At 46.3% G+C, this 13,313-nt stretch overlaps 1 long non-coding RNA gene across 1 annotated transcript; it reads right to left on the bottom strand.

Moving 5' to 3' along the window:
* Positions 1-173: 173 nt before the first annotated feature.
* Positions 174-12,966, bottom strand: LOC139255823 (uncharacterized). The gene is made up of 3 exons (XR_011592124.1): positions 12,823-12,966; positions 11,512-11,677; positions 174-1,516 (listed from the first exon to the last, which is right to left on the bottom strand). It is a non-coding gene; the product is annotated as an uncharacterized lncRNA (long non-coding RNA).
* Positions 12,967-13,313: the final 347 nt, after the last annotated feature.

Genomic DNA, 13,313 nt, shown 5'->3' with positions numbered 1-13,313 from the left:
CACTGTCCCGTCAAACACTCACAGGACTGGTATAGCATGGATTGGATATAGCGTAAAGTTCCCTCTACACTGTCCTGTTAATTCCTGGATTCTTTTACCTCAATCTGGTTCAGTAAAATTACTGAGTCGAATACCTCTTGTGCTTTGAACAAAGCAGTCTTTATTACCGGCCAGTAAGACCTATCAGACAGAAGATATACTCTCTGGATAGAGCGTACACACTCCCTACGGATAGGTGAAGTTACATCGTAAAGCGTTAACAGTTATACAGTTTTGAAATCAGATAACAAAATACAAATGGATTGACAGTCTAACTCAGTCACTCATTAGTCAATCTATATGAGATGTTCTTCTTGAAAGCTTAAGTATTGCCTCCAAATGTTTCAATCTAATGGTGTGACTATTTACTGAGACCTTGCAATTCTGCAGATGTATTTCATGTTACAATTATATATTATTGGCAGGATTAGTGACTTGAAACCTTGAGACAGACTGTTAGCTAAGCTGATGTTGCACTTTTTGCAATCTGACATTCTCCCAGCTATTCTTCCATGGCTTATACATTTTCATATATCCCGTTTACTTTACTGTCCTTAATTCCATATATTCCGTTCAGATATCCACATCCCCCCTTTTATCATTCTATGATAACATTTAGGATCATTCTATGAGTATTGCATTGTTGAGTAGTTCTCTAGTTTGTTGGATCATAACCCGGGAACCCTTGACCACAAGAGGGTCTGCTAACCTTGTCATTGCTTTACAGCAGAGGTTAAGGCAACCAACAATCAAACAGCAGGTAATTATTATGATGAGAACAATTGCGCCATGTATTAGATAGGATCTCCAAGATCCACCCAGAAACCAATCAAACCTGCTAAGTTCTTTTGCTGGTGTGGATAACTTTTTCACCTCCCTCCTTATGTGATCGGCAAGGTGGGTTATGTTTTCTGAACTATCAGGAATGTAAGTGCAACATTCAGATCCTATCAGGGCACACGTTCCCCCTTTCTCAGCTAACAGGTAATCGAGGGCCATTCGGTTTTGTAATGCTACGGTCCTTATCGCTACCATTTCAGCTGTGATGCCCTCCAGAGCCTCAGCAGTGCGGTGAGCTACCTGTTCCAATATCGTTTCTTTGAATCCATCTAACAGTCTCAGTTAGGGTCAGGGGAACGGTGCGCAAAGGAATTCCCCCTTTGGAATGTATAGGGATATGTGAACACACCCAGCATCTAGTGAAGTGCCCTTTTTCCGCATAAACGTAAGACATATACAAAAAGGTGTTTACATGGAGCTCTCGCCTTTGTCTTCCTTCCCGTGCACCAAAACTGTCATATATCAACACTATTATGCAGACAGTAGCATACAGACACAATCTCATCTTATAAATAGTCCAATTATTTAGCTGATAAAAAGAGTTCTGTTTTCACGTTTCCCTTCAGGTTTCCGTCAGTGTATTTGGTCAAACTGATCCTCCTTCAACTGCCTTGTTCAGCTATAGGGAGGAGGAGATCTGGAACAGAAACAGGAATTAGACTAACCAGCAAAATTTGTTTAAATGGTGATGAGCTTGCAGTGGTGCAGATGAACCCAGACACTTTTCCCCTCAACCTTGGCTGCAGTGGGGGTAGTGAGTGACACCTAAAAAGGCCCCTCCTATTGTGGCTCTAATCCCTTCCGAATCCATACTTCCCTGGTGCCACGAGGGACTATTCGGGTAAGCATCTTGAACCTGGTTGTGAACTAGTCGCAGAGCCTGAGTCAGAGAAAGAACATAGGTGGTCATCAGTCTAGCTGAGATCTCATATCTAGGAACAATTTCCCTCATTAACACCTTAACAACAGTCTGAGTCTTATTGTCCAGGGTAGGGTAGGCTTCAATCCATCTGCTAAACACATCTACTATTACTAACACATATCTGTAACACTGAACTTTTTGCAACTCAATGTAGTTCAACTAAAATGTCTCAAAGGGACCTTCGGGTAGGGGCGTTTTACCCCAATCACAGGGGACTCCCTTCCCTGGAATATGTTGCTGGCCAACCAGGCAACGACTACTGATGTTCTGGGTGAGCGCCTGGAGTTTAGGGTGCCACCAAGTAGCCAAAAGTGTGTCACTCGTGGTCCTTGCTCCACAATGAGTAGCAAAATGCAGACATTCTATAACCCATGAGGCCAACTCGTCAGACATGCAAGTCTGTTCCGCGGGAGTGGTCCAGAGTTTAGAAACATTGTCATAAGTACATGCATAATATTTCCACAACAGTTTATCTTTTTCAGGAGCGTCCCCCTGTGCTTTTATAACATCTTGGATGGTTGGCATTGGTTTTTCCGAGGCTAACTTATCCTTCGCAGGATTTTTAGTCTGACTCATAATTTTGGGCACTACCATCTGTTGGTCACGAGAGGCCTGTTTGGCCTCTTGGTACAATGGCAATGCGTTTGGGGAACATGAGGGCTTGCAACAAATCAGATACTAGCTGTTTGAGATATCTCATTCCCTTGTGAGGTTAGGAATCCCCTATTTTTCCATAATTGTCCGAAATCATGCGCCACCCCAAAGGCATACCTAGAGTCGGTATAGATATTGACTTTGAGATCTTTGGCCAAGATGCAGGCTCGGGTGAGGGCGAATAGTTCAGCTTGTTGAGCAGAATAGGCGGTTTCAAAGTGGCAGATTCCAAGACCTGATTCTCCTGGTTTACTATGGCGTATCCTGAGATTCGTGTATCTTCTGGATTAATAGAAGTACTTCCGTCAACATACATAAACAATCATGACTGGGTTCTTCCTCATCTTTGGTTGGCTCAGTAAGAATACAGTCTGGATCTTCCATTGGTACATCAACTAAATCTTCCCTGACTGATGTGGCCTCTTATATTAAAGATAAGCAATCATGACTGGGTTCTTCCTCATCTTGGGGTGGCTCAGTAAGAAAACAGGCCGGATTAATTGCAGTACAGTGCCGAAAAGTCAGTTTAGGATTGCCTGTGATTTCAGTGGGTTCTGTCGGATAGAGGGCCAGTCCACATTGCCCTGCACTGGGATCTCAATTAATGGGAGTATAACCCACTTGGGAGGGGTCCTCTGCCCACACATGAGGATCCACATAGTCGGGTATGTCCGAGCCAGTATGATGCCATAGAGTTGTTAATACTTTCTCGGGGTCCCCATTAAATTGGACTGTTCGGCCATGTTTTACGATTTGCACATCCCGGCTGGTAGGGTCAGCCTCATCTATGGCCTTGTGTACCATAACTCCCAAATCTTTAGCATGGTGAGGGGCTAATACTTCACGAGCAATATGCGGTGCCATTGTTAGGGGCTGTTTCCACAGATTCTTATCCACTTCCACAAAATCTGCCTCTCTTTCCAGTCCAGTCACTCTAGCCCTAAATAGAATTCCCTTCACTTCCCCTTCGTGATCCTGATAAAAGTTCTGCAGGACCTGATTCTTTCCACTGGGATCGTATGCTAGGGTCACGTGACAGGGTGCCTGCGGCAGGTCCAGAGACCACCACTGAGGGGTTCTAGTGGTATAATACTGCCGCTTAAGGGTTTCCTGTTTTACAATAATCCCGTTATCTCCACACTCCAAATGCAACTGGAATTTGCAAAGGAGGTCTCTAGCCATCAAGTTACAGTCCAGATTGGTTGTGATAACAACTCGATGTTCCACCGATTCTTCCTGGTAACCCATTTTAACCGGTTCTGACACTGGGAATGTCGAGATTTGTCCCAGGAATCCTGAAAGTTCCTGTGTTTCAGTAGAAGCAGGGAGTTTAAGCTTTGATTGTACAGAAGACATGAAGGCTCCCGTATCTATCAAAAAGGGTTGCCACTCATTCAGAATGGGTTCGTCGTCCGGGGAGGATCCCTGCACAATCAAGCTGCGTAGTCAATCGGGGGACAATTGACCAAAGGGGTTGTTCTGGGAGAAGTTAGTGTAAGATCTTCCTCTCCCCCCTTGCCCCCCTCCTCTTCCTCCTCTTCCTTTTCCATGCTGACGGTAGGGGCAATTTTTATTCCAATGTCCTTCCTGCCCACAATTAAAACAGTCAATTCCTCTTACCCAGTCCCGGCCTCTTCCCATACCATGCCGGGGACAATAGGGAGGTTTATTAGCAGGGCTCGGGCCGTTTGGTTGTTTAGTATAACCGTATCCTTGCTTATCCATCCAATCCTGTATGCAACACTGCGGTTCTATTGATCCTTCCTCCCGAGATGGCTCTTCCTTTCTAGTCACGTATTCAGTCTTGACCCGGGTTGGGGGCGCACCTCCCCCCTCCCCTTTCTTTTTCTGCCAATAATATTTAACTGCCCTTTCCATCTGTCCGGATAGCGTGAGCAATCAAATAGTTGTTTGAAGATCACAGACATCTATAGAGAGGTGGTCTGCAGCTTGTTGTGCATCAGGGTTTGGCATTGGTCTGACAGGGAATTGGTGTCGGGACTTTGGGATCTTGGAAATCATTTCCAGGCCGGAGGATGTTTCAGAGCTGTCTGACTGCTTGACAGTTCTGCGTCTCGATCGGCGGGGGTGTTTGCTATGTCTTTCACAACTTGGACTGGTAGGTTGACTAGAAGATTTACGGGACTGTTTGTGATGTTAAGATATAGTTCTGCCCTTTCGAGTGTGAGATCTGGTCCTTTCGGCTGTATTGCTTGTAAACTGGGGATCCGAATCGCTATCAGAGGATGAGGAGTCAGTTTGGGTTTGTTGCTTTGGTGATATGTGGTTGTTCCTAACTCTTTTTTACTGGAGTGTTAGGTGGAGGGTGTTGGGAAGAGGACTGGAGCAAGAGGCCAGGGGGTGCGGGAGGCGCCGTTGGGCGCTGAGTCAGTGGCCACTCATCAATTTCATCATCAGCCTCGGTTAACACAAAGCCAGCCATTTTAACTTGTAGTTGATCAATACCTTTCTCAGAGGTCCCAGAGGATCTCTTAGCAAGTTTCTCGTGCGCACCTTCATTCTTTTTTTTTAAAGACGTCTACAGTTTTAACATGTGTTCCCTCTGTCAATGCAAGTCCTAATTTAATAGCATTTGTTTGCCAACTCGATAGAAGTGATGCATCTTTTAATTTCTGACAATAATGTCGCCAGGTTGCAATTACATTTTTTTTTATCCCCTTTTCCTCGTCCCCTTCTCCAAATTAATCCCTGTGCTTTTTTTTTTACCTCTACGCTTCTAGTGTCACTTAGAGGCCACTGGTCATCCCCTAATAATTTGTTCAGGGCTCCTGATAATTTTCTAAAGTCTTCAGCTCTTTCAGGGAATTCCTCACATAACTTTTGTAGCGGACTATCCGCATCCGTGGTTTTATCTAACTGATTTCCCATTTTCACACTGCCCCTCGTATTACTGTGTCGCTACGCGTTCGTGTCGTCGTGCAATTTAAACAAACTTACAAATAGACACAGACTTTACAGAACTAACACGGACTTTAACTAACTCCAAATCTAACACTTACCCGCATCACCGCACGGTCCGCGTCGCCGCACGATCTTAATACTAAACTACCACGTCGCCTCGCAGTTCACGTCGCCTTGCAATCCGCGTTGCCCCGCAGCTCACGTCGCCTCGCAATCCGCGTTGCCTCGCAGTTCACGCCGCCGCGCAATCCGCGTCGACCCGTGGCTCGCGTCGCCGCGCGAGTTAAGATACTTTAACTTTACTTTAAACCCTTACCCGCATCGCCGCACGGTCCGCATAGCCGCGCGATCTACAAAATAGACAAAGACTTCTAACACGTACCCGCATCACCGCACGGTCCGCATAGCCGCACGATCTACAAAATTACCCGCATCACCGCACGGTCCGCATAGCCGTGCGATCTTAATACTAAACTTAAAACTCTAAACACTTTAAGACTTACAGACTTACTGCCATTAGCACTGACTTTCGCGATTCGCGTTGCTGCGCCTCTGCGTCACTACGCGTCGGCGTCACTGCGCGTTTACGTCACTGCGCGTCTACGTCACTGCGCGTCGACGTCACTGCGCGTTGACGTCACTGCGCGTTCGCTTCACTGCGCGTTTACGTCGCTGCGCGTTCGCTTCGGCCCTTCTCTCGGCCGCGCGTTCGCGTCGGCCCTACCTTCCGAGTTGCTGCGGGGTTTTTTTTTTTAAATTCAATCAGAGCCTAGACGGGCCAAGTGATATACAAGGTCGACGTCGTACCTGAGTTGAACACCTATCCTCTATTTAAATCCCCATTTTATTCCCTGTGAGCCTAATTTTCTAATTTTGATTTCTTATGAGCCTCAATTAATTTATTTTAGTCTCCAAATTTCCCTATCCTTTGACGTTACTGCGCAGTTTAAATTCAATCAGTCAATGAAAGCCCTAATTTAATGGAGTTTTTTTTTCTGCCAATTGGACAGGAGTGATTTTATATTTTTCATAATTTAAAATCTCAGAACATTTTTTTCTTTCAGCACCTATTTAGTACGTTACTTTTTTTTTATAACTAGAGAGAAGTCTGGCACGTAGGCTGTGGACTGCTTTTCGTTATCTCAATTGTTCCAGCCTCAAGGTCGTGTTATTTAATATAATTTTTTTTTTTAAATCCTTTTGAATCCATCTCAGTTGTTTTGCTGTGCCTTCTCTGAATGTTTGCTTTCAACAAGTTTTTCTTTTTTTTTAACCACCGGGACCATGTAATTTTTTTCTCTTTTTAACAAATCTATCCTTTGGGCATTTCCTGGCTCCGCAACTTATCATCCGAATATACGTAATTCAATAAGGTTCACACTCTTAAACTTCCCACATACAGGACAACACTACGAAGGGTTAAAACAAACTTTCATTCTGTTTGAGATAAAACAAACCACAACTCCCCGGCTTTTTTTTTCAGTAAAAGTCACAGAAGCATTTCTCATTTAAACAGACATTCACAAGAGTCTCTTTTCTTTCCTATTAATTTTTTTTGGATCCATGATTGATCATCTATCCCTATCTAGCTCTAACTATCTTTCCAAGTCGCCGCTTGGTTTGCATCATCGCACAATTTCCCTATCTCTATCCCTATTCTAAGTTTGAAAGGTATTCACCAGATTGTCCTGGATCTCGTTCAGACACTACCTGAGAACCAGCGAGTGGCTAAACTTTCCTCAGACTTTTGAAACCGGGGGAAACTGGAGCAGTATTGAAATCATACTCACTCCAGTGGCCATTTTCCCCTCGTCTCGTCCAAGGCTAGTCTGGCTCTTAATTCGCAAGTTTTCGGCAGTCGTCCATTGAGATCCCACCGCTGCCACCAAATGTTAATTCCTGGATTCTTTTACCTCAATCTGGTTCAGTAAAATTACTGAGTCGAATACCTCTTGTGCTTTGAACAAAGCAGTCTTTATTACCGGCCAGTAAGACCTATCAGACAGAAGATATACTCTCTGGATAGAGCGTACACACTCCCTACGGATAGGTGAAGTTACATCGTAAAGCGTTAACAGTTATACAGTTTTGAAATCAGATAACAAAATACAAATGGATTGACAGTCTAACTCAGTCACTCATTAGTCAATCTATATGAGATGTTCTTCTTGAAAGCTTAAGTATTGCCTCCAAATGTTTCAATCTAATGGTGTGACTATTTACTGAGACCTTGCAATTCTGCAGATGTATTTCATGTTACAATTATATATTATTGGCAGGATTAGTGACTTGAAACCTTGAGACAGACTGTTAGCTAAGCTGATGTTGCACTTTTTGCAATCTGACATTCTCCCAGCTATTCTTCCATGGCTTATACATTTTCATATATCCCGTTTACTTTACTGTCCTTAATTCCATATATTCCGTTCAGATATCCACAGTCCCATCAAATACTTCCAAGGCGGGTACAGTACATGTTAGATACAGCATAAAGCCCAATTTATACTGTCCCGTCAAACACTCCCAAGGCAGTTACAGTACAGGTTAGATACAGAGTAAACCTCTATCTACACTGTCCTATCAGACACTCCCAGGGCAGGTGCAGCTTGGGTTAAATAAAGAGTAAAACTCCCTCTATATTATCCCATCAAACAATGCCAGGACAGGCACAGCAGATTAGATACAGAGTTTCCCATGTGGTGGCTGCTGTGCAATGGCCACCATACGTTAAAAAAAGCCACGCACAGGCATCTTCCACCCTTCAGGATGTAGTTCAGGATCTGGAATATTAGGTCCTTCATTGAAACACCTGTGAACTCATCCTTTTTTGGCGTGGAAGCAAGTCATCCTCGTTTGCAGATGACACTAAGCTGGGTGGCAGTGTGATCTGTGAGGAGGATGCTAAGAGGCTGCAGGGTGACTTGGACAGGTTAGGTGAGTGGGCAAATGCATGGCAGATGCAGTATAATGTAGATAAATGTGAGGTTATCCACTTTGGTGGCAAAAACAGGAAGGCAGAATATTATCTGAATGGTGACAGATTAGGAAAAGGGAAGGTGCAACAAGACCTGGGTGTCATGGTACATCAGTCATTGAATGTTGGCATACAGGCACAGCAGGCGGTGAAGAAGGTAAATGGCATGTTGGCCTTCATAGCGAGAGGATTTGAGTATAGAAGCAGGGAGGTCTTACTACAGTTGTACAGGGCCTTGGTGAGGCAACACCTTGAATATTGTGTACAGTTTTGGTCTCCTAATCTGAGGAAGGACATTCTTGCTATTGAGGGAGTGCAGCGAAGGTTCACCAGACTGATTCCCGGGATGACAGGACTGACATATGAAGAAAGACTGGATCGACTAGGCTTATATTCACTGGAATTTAGAAGAATGAGAGGGGATCTCACAGAAAAATATAACATTCTGATGGGATTGGACAGATTAGATGCAGGAAGAATGTTCCCGATGTTGGGGAAGTCCAGAACCAGGGGTCACATTCGAAGGATAAGCCATTTAGGACCGAGATGAGGAGAAACTTCTTCACTCAGAGAATTGTGAACCTGTGGAATTCTCTACCACAAAAAGTTGTTGAAGCCAGTTCGTTAGATATATTCAAAGGGGAGTTAGATGTGACCCTTATGGCTAAACGGATCAAGGGGTATGGAGAGAAAGCAGGAATGGGGTACTGAAGTTGCATGATCAGCCATGATCACATTGAATGGTGGTGCAGGCTCGAAGAGCCGAATGGCCTACTCCTGCACCTATTTTCTATGTTTCAAGGGACTGCCAATGATGATGATGAGATACAGAGTAAACCTCTCTCTACACTGTCCCATCAGATAAAACTCGGGCAGGTAGAATACAGGTTAGATTCAGAGGAAAGCTTCCCCTACAGCGACCCATCAAAGCTCACAGGGCAGGCAGAGCACGGGTTAGATAGAGCAAAGCTCCCTCTACATTGTCCCAACAATCCCAGGACAGGTACAACACGGGTTCGGTAAAGAGCGAAGCTCCCTTTATACTGTCCCATCAAGTACTCCCAGGGCAGGGACAGCACGAATTAGATACACAGTAAATCTGTGCCAGAGGAAACTGTATCCCAGTGAGAGTCAGTGCCAGAGGAAACTGTACCCCAGTGAGAGTCAGTGCCAGAGGAAACTGTACCCCAGTGAGAGTCAGTGCCAGAGGAAACTGTACCCCAGTGAGAGTCAGTGCCAGAGGAAACTGTACCCCAGTGAGAGTCAGTGCCAGAGGAAACTGTATCCCAGTGAGAGTCAGTGCCAGAGGAAACTGTACCCCAGTGAGAGTCAGTGCCAGAGGAAACTGTACCCCAGTGAGTCAGTACCATAGGAAACATGCAGCAGAGCCTGGTGTCCAGTCGTCTTGGATCCCCTTGCCATTGGACCAAGACCTTGCTTTGCCAAGCCCGTGTGGTAGCTAATGTGCAAGGGCCACCTCACGTTAAAATAATTCATGCTGTTAGCAATACAAAACAATCCTCTTCCTCTGCAGTTATCAGTCTATTGCAATTCCCTATGCCTGTAGTTTCGTTATATTACAATTTAAAATATCTTCAGTTATCAGCAACAAATTGCATTTATATCACACCTTGAACATAGTAAAATGTCCCAAGGCACTTCACAGGACCGTTAGCAAACAGAATTTAATACCCAGTCACGTAAGGAAATATTAGCACAGGATTAAAAGCTTGTTCAAAAGGGTTGGTATTAAGGAGCATTTTGAAGCTGGAGAGGTTTAAGGAGGGAATTCCAGAGCTTATGGTCTCGGCAGCTGAAGGTACGGCGACCAATATTGGAGGGATGAAAATTGGGGCTGCTCAAGAGGCCAGAGTTGGAGGAATGCAAAGATCTCTGAGGGTTGTAGGGCTGGAGGAGGTTACAGCAATCGGGAGGGGCAAGATCCTGGACGGATTTCAAAACAAGGATGAGCATTTTGAAATCGATGGAGCAGGAGCCAATGTAGTTCAGCGAGCACAGGAGTGATGGGTGAATGGAAATTGGTACAAGTTGGGATGAGGGGGCTGAGGACAGATTCAGTAGAATAGGCCTATATTCTCTGGAGTTTAGAAGAATGGAAGGTGATATCATTGAAACACAGAACTGACACGGGCTGGATAGTCTAGAGCTAGGGGTCCTAGTATTAGGATAAGAGATTGGCCATTTAAGACTGAGATGAAATATTTCTTCACTTAAGAGTTGTGAATCTTTGAAATTCTCTATCGAATAGAGATCTTACTGAATGGCAGAGCAGACGGGAGGGGGCGTATGGCCTACGCCTGCTGCTACTTCTTGTGTTCTTGAGTAAGGATACGGGCAGGAGTGTTTTTGATAAGCTTAAGCTTGCGGAGAGTGCGAGGTGTGAGGCCGATCAGGAGAGCAATGAAATAGTCCAATGTAGTGGTAACAGAGACAGGGATGAGGGTTTGAGCAGTTGAGCTGAGGAAGGGGCAGAGACCGGCGATGTTATGGAGCTGGAAGTAAACGTACTTGGTGATTGAGGGAATATGGGTTCGGAAGCTCATGTCGGGGTCAAGTACGACGCCAATCAATAAATTGCAATTCTCCATATCTGTGTTTCAGTATATTCAAATACTACATATCTCTAGTGATCAATGCTTCAATAGTAGTACTTATCAATATATTTTCTGTTAATTCCAAATGTTCATGAATGAATAATTGATTTTGTCAGTGATAGGCCATGCTGGTATTTCAGATTGGTCTGTGCATCGTGATCAATGAATTGACTCTGATGCTTCCAGTTCAATCTTTCCAATGGCTTTCTCACCAGATGGGAAATATTTGAACATTGAGATCTGATGGTGTCGGTGAGTTCAGCCCCACCGAATGTACAGAGACGGGTCCATCTGCTGGGCTCTGCCTCAAACTGGAGTCACCTCTTAGATCAAAGCCCTTTACTCTAAAACACACACAAGATTCACTGTGACTGTGTGTTTAGAGACAGAAAGTGATCTCACTTCACATCCCATTGCACGGCCTCATGCTGGATAATTATGCTCGGTGGTCAGATTCTCCCAGTCTCATTTCCTGTCTTACCTTGTACCTTTGTGTACAGTCTACAGAACCAGTGTGTATCTGAGTAAATGGCACTTTCTCTTACCTTTCTCCCCAGTCGATCTATTGAAGCGCTTTCAATCAGAAAGGGCTCCCTGGTTGGTGCTCTCACAATCCTGTGCTGGTTCACCTGCTATTGTTCCTCAGTCCACAATCCCTGTTTCCTTCCAGCTGTGGAACTTTCTCAATCACTCCGCCATTCACTGGGAGATCTAATTATGGCAGGGCAGAAAATTAGAAGAATATTAATGTTGTGAAGTGGAATGTAGTGTAAAGTGTTTTTCCAATGTTTCAGAAAAGTATATGTTCAATATTTCTGTTTGATTTTATCCTATTCCTCAAGATTCCTGACCCGCCCGTCTGGACTTACAGAAAATCACCAGAATTCTGCCCGGGTTACACACTGACTGATCTCACTGGACCCATCCACCCCGGGTTACACACTGTCTGATCTCACTGGGCCCCCGGGTTACACACTGTCTGATCTCACTGGGCCCCCGAGTTACACTGTCTGATCTCACTGGGCCCCCGGGTTACATACTATCTGATCTCACTGGACCCATCCACCCCGGGTTACACACTGTCTGAGCTCACTGGGCCCCCGGGTTACACTGTCTGATCTCACTGGGCCCCCGGGTTACACACTGTCTGATCTCACCGGGCCCCCGGGTTACACTGTCTGATCTCACTGGGCCCCCGGGTTACATACTATCTGATCTCACTGGACCCATCCACCCCGGGTTACACACTGTCTGAGCTCACTGGGCCCCCGGGTTACACTGTCTGATCTCACTGGGCCCCCGAGTTACACACTATCTGATCTCACTGGACCCATCCACCCCGGGTTACGCACTGTCTGAGCTCACTGGGCCCCCGGGTTACACTGTCTGATCTCACTGGGCCCCCGGGTTACACACTGTCTGATCTCACTGGGCCCCCGGTTACACACTGTCTGAGCTCACTGGGCCCCCGGGTTACACACTGTCTGATCTCACTGGGCCCCCGAGTTACACACTATCTGATCTCACTGGACCCATCCACCCCGGGTTACACACTGTCTGAGCTCACTGGGCCCCCGGGTTACACTGTCTGATCTCACTGGGCCCCCGGGTTACACACTGTCTGATCTCACTGGGCCCCCGGGTTACACACCGTCTCATCTCACCTCACTGGGCCCCCCGGGTTACACACTGTCTGATCTCACTGGGCCCCCCGGGTTACACTGTCTGATCTCACTGGGCCCCCGGGTTACACACTGTCTGAGCTCACTGGAAGTTTCAGTCTATCTCCCGCATGTCCCCAAACCCTGAGCTCCGGGGCTGTGTGTTCAGTTCGGTGTATTCCCTCACAGACTCACCGTACCCTCCCCGCCCACCGGCCGAACGCTCACGCTCGGCCTCGGCCTCGGCCCCGGCCGCCCACCATCAGCCCGCTGCCCTGCGGACCCCGGTTCCCGACATTGTCCAACCGCTGGTTGCAGAAAACTACGCGGCATCCGGGGACTGGGGGTGGGGAAGGGCGGCACCGAGCATGCGCACTGCCGCCACAGAGCGCGTTCCTGCATAAATTAATGACCTTTAGTGAATTCCCGGCCATCTATTGGCTGCATGAAGCAGAATGCCAGTCACTCCCACCAATAGGAGCCGGCAGCGCAGCAGAGCCCCGCCCACTGTGATGATGCCGCGCTGGGCAGCTCGGTAGTTCCGTGGCTCCTGATTTAAAAAATTCCGACCGTTCAACCGTTACCAGTAAACGTCACAGCCCCGCCCACATCGCCTGTGACGTCAATGCTGAGGGGCGGGACTGGTCTCAGTGCGCCTGCGCCGGATTCCCAGCTCACTCAATCCC

Source organism: Pristiophorus japonicus, unplaced genomic scaffold (genome assembly GCF_044704955.1).
Source record: "Pristiophorus japonicus isolate sPriJap1 unplaced genomic scaffold, sPriJap1.hap1 HAP1_SCAFFOLD_637, whole genome shotgun sequence".
NCBI classification, from domain to species: Eukaryota; Metazoa; Chordata; class Chondrichthyes; family Pristiophoridae; genus Pristiophorus; species Pristiophorus japonicus.
The sequence above is the reverse complement of the archived record's forward strand: the minus strand, read 5'-3'. Positions and strand labels throughout refer to the sequence as shown.